The sequence below is a fragment of the Anneissia japonica genome, unplaced genomic scaffold (genome assembly GCF_011630105.1).
Source record: "Anneissia japonica isolate Jap-2015-1 unplaced genomic scaffold, ASM1163010v1 scaffold218054_len391659_cov197, whole genome shotgun sequence".
Taxonomy (NCBI): Eukaryota; Metazoa; Echinodermata; class Crinoidea; order Comatulida; family Comatulidae; genus Anneissia; species Anneissia japonica.
In genome coordinates, this window is record NW_022743009.1 from 308,129 (window position 1) to 311,717 (window position 3,589).

The following is a 3,589-nucleotide window of genomic DNA, read 5'->3' on the forward strand; positions in this document are numbered from 1 at the left end:
CCCCATCCAAACCCTTTAATTACGATTGTAGAACTCTCTTTTTCTAAAAAAAAAAAAAATAATTTGATGTTCATATAAAACTCATTGTTTGTTGGGTTTACCAATACCCGGATTGAATTTCTGGAAGATTGTGATTCCGCTTCCTTGAAATTGGCCACAAATAAATTATTTTAGTATTAATAAATGCATGATTTATGTTGATTTATAGATTATGTTGTTGCTATTTTTTAACATTTAAATGGAAAAAAAATAAAAAGTGTTATTCATGGCTTTTTTTTAATCTTTGAATATTTTATCATTGAATATGTAATTTCTGCAAAAAGTAAAATGTAAATGGCAATTTATTTGATGTTAGATTCCTTTTAAAAACTAAATTATTTCCGTTTTAAAAAATGCATATAATGATTTAAAAAAAAAATCAGTTTTAATACAGAATTTTATTATTGGGGCCATTTTTACATACCTGTCATTTGGGGCCATTTTTACCGGGGCCATTTTTTCCGGGGCCATTTTTTCCTGGGGCATTTTTTCCGGGGTCATTCTTACCGTACACCTGTTAAGCAGTTTCCTTTTATTGTTAATGTAACATGCCTATTAGAAGGAAACTGCTTAACCAAAGGAGTTATATACCAAGCGACAGTTACGGTACCAGATATGACAACCAAACCCAAGAAACATATATTGAACTAATAACATATTTATATACAAATCATTAAATATATATACTATAGGCGTATACTTGCCATTAATTAATATTATTATACTTATATCCCAGACGTCATAGGCCAATAATCATAGCAGTCATAATATTATTATCTTACCCTATAAACAGCAAGTCGGATAGTTAAATATAAATATTAATGAAAAAAACTCCATTTCAGGATTCGAGGTAGACTACACATTTTGGAACTGCTGTTTTCAATGTTTAAGATTAAAACAAATATAACTATTACAACGCCATATTTTGACTCTACGTTCACACTCAGAGCTATGCCAGGGGTGACTCAAACATGGAAATTAGCCTCACTCCCGACTTGAATACGTTAGGAAGTCCACAGTAGGTGGTTTGAATCAAAGTATTACCGGGCATTTAAGCACTATTACTGAAAATGATTTTATCAAGAGTAGTTGGTGGAAGATTAAAATTTACAACATAATTGTTTATAGACACAGCATTCACAGGTTTAAACTGAGAAGTTGTAGGAAATTTGACTGCAAAGTAAATCAAAAACAAATAAATCTTCGCGTAACGCATTCGCGATACAAACACCGTAGGCAAATATCGCGATACACCGTAAAGCTATAATTGTGATACAGTACCGTAGGCCGATATCGGATACAGTTTTCTTATTACATCAAAGCTCTGTGACTGGTGTGACGGAGTCGAGTTGACGACCTGAGAGTTCCGATGCGGAACCATAACAACACTGTCTTCATATATGATGAGAGCTACTCTCATGGGCGAAACCTAATGATTGTAAAATGTAAGCTGTATGCGTCAATTATTGGATGTAATGTAATGCATTGTTGAAAAATAGCCACAGAGTTCAGGACATCTAGGGTTACAAGCAATTTAGTAATATCATATATCCTAACAAATGTCTGTAAACGTCAACAAAATGTGTGCAGATATAATAAAAAATCAATTCTACAAAGACAACTAGGCCCATGTCAACTATAAACTATAAATAAAAAAAATATATATTATTAAAAATAATGAAGAACATAATTATTAATGTAGTGCACACTTGGTAAGTACGGTTGACAGAAATGGCCATGGCCAGTCTGTTGAAGGTTGAAGTTAGCAAACTTGAAGAAATGTGAGAACAATATGAAATAAAATACGGCAAATATGGTCCAAGACAATATATAGTTATCTCAGTAAAAAACCTAGTTTTAGGTAGTGGTGGCGCCAGGGGATGGAAGCAGTTCCGTCGGACAGGCCTAGACCCCCACCACCACAGTATTGCAACGCCACAAGGTCGTTGGATCAAAAATAATAGTAAGTTATTTTGATTGGCAATCCCTAGCATTGTGGTCTTAAGGCACACTTTGGGCTAAAGCCAAAATTAAAGAATCCCCTTGTTAACCCTTAACAAGGATTTTATATTTCGGGACCCTGATCGAGGTAGGACTCACTGCTGTAGTTGTTTCATCATCAATTAAATGAAAAAATAAATGAAAAATACTACAAGAAAGTACTGTACATTACATATTCCAAGTACCTTATTAAAATGCACGTCATCGTGTTAGGATTCAATATTTCGACATAAATTATGTCATCAGACATTATATTATATTATATTATATTATATTATATATATATATATATATATATATATATACTGTTAAATTTTATATAAATAATCATCAAAGAAAGGCAAATACAGTGTTCGAATAAAGGACATGATGATACAGGCCTATATGGTATATATACGCATAGGCCTATATATTATTATATATGCCTACTTTTACAAAAGTATACATACATGCAACGATTTATAATTATTGTGTATGAAGTAAATTGCGCATTTAGGCAGGCCCTACATAAGCCTACGTAACCTATGTCTATGTAATTTAATTATTCCATATCAAGTTATCAATATACGAGGATCATGCGATGTAAATAGCACAAGAAAGTTTAGCATGGCGAGTAAAATAGTAATTAAAGAAGCGTTAATTACATGAAACAACGCGTAAATAATATCTACATTCCGGCCATCGATCGTGATTATTTCCACAATTGATTTTGAGTAAAAGTAATATTGTCGTAGACACTGGTAGACACCCGCATTTATTAAGTTAATTCTTGATTATAAAAAAAAATGCAGATCTATGTAGGCTAGGGTCTTTCTGCTTTAGAGACAAAAGGGCAAATAAACAGATCCGTCTAAATTTCTTTGCATTATATTGTTTTGTTTTATGCTGTTTAAATGTGCATTGTTTATGGAATAAACCATAGGAGTCATGCAATTTGAACTCTCCCTAAGGCTTGTCTTCACTATTAATAGCATAATTTAATCTATAATTTTCATAGGTCTTGTAAACCTGCCTTCGATTGTGGGCGCATTTAATATTTCCTGAGTTTTATATACGATACACACAGCGGTATCAACTGCCATGTTCTAACGTGGTTTAATGGCCTACACTTATGTTTAACTTCTCACTTGATAAAAGTTGAAAATTCGAACTAAGGAAAGGCTCGTCGATGCTACAATAAAGTTGAACATTCTGTATGGCTACAGTATGCTTGATACGATTATAAATGGAGTTGTCAGTGGTTATGGAAATGCTAAGTGGCTCAGTTGGTTAAGGGTTCTGCATAATATAAGGCCCGGGTTCTAATCAATTGCCTTACACTCTCAGGTTTTTCTTCTTTACAGATTACCCAATATATAGTAAAAAATAAAAAAAAATGCGGATTTAACAGCAACGTTATTACAGTACTATAATAATAACAAACAAACTCAATCTGATTTCCATTATACAATATAACATCGTCCTTACGCAGTCGCCCGCCTCTTCTAAATTTAACAATTTTAGTCTTATCCGTATTGACTGTTAGTATGTTTTCTTTACAATAATTAAA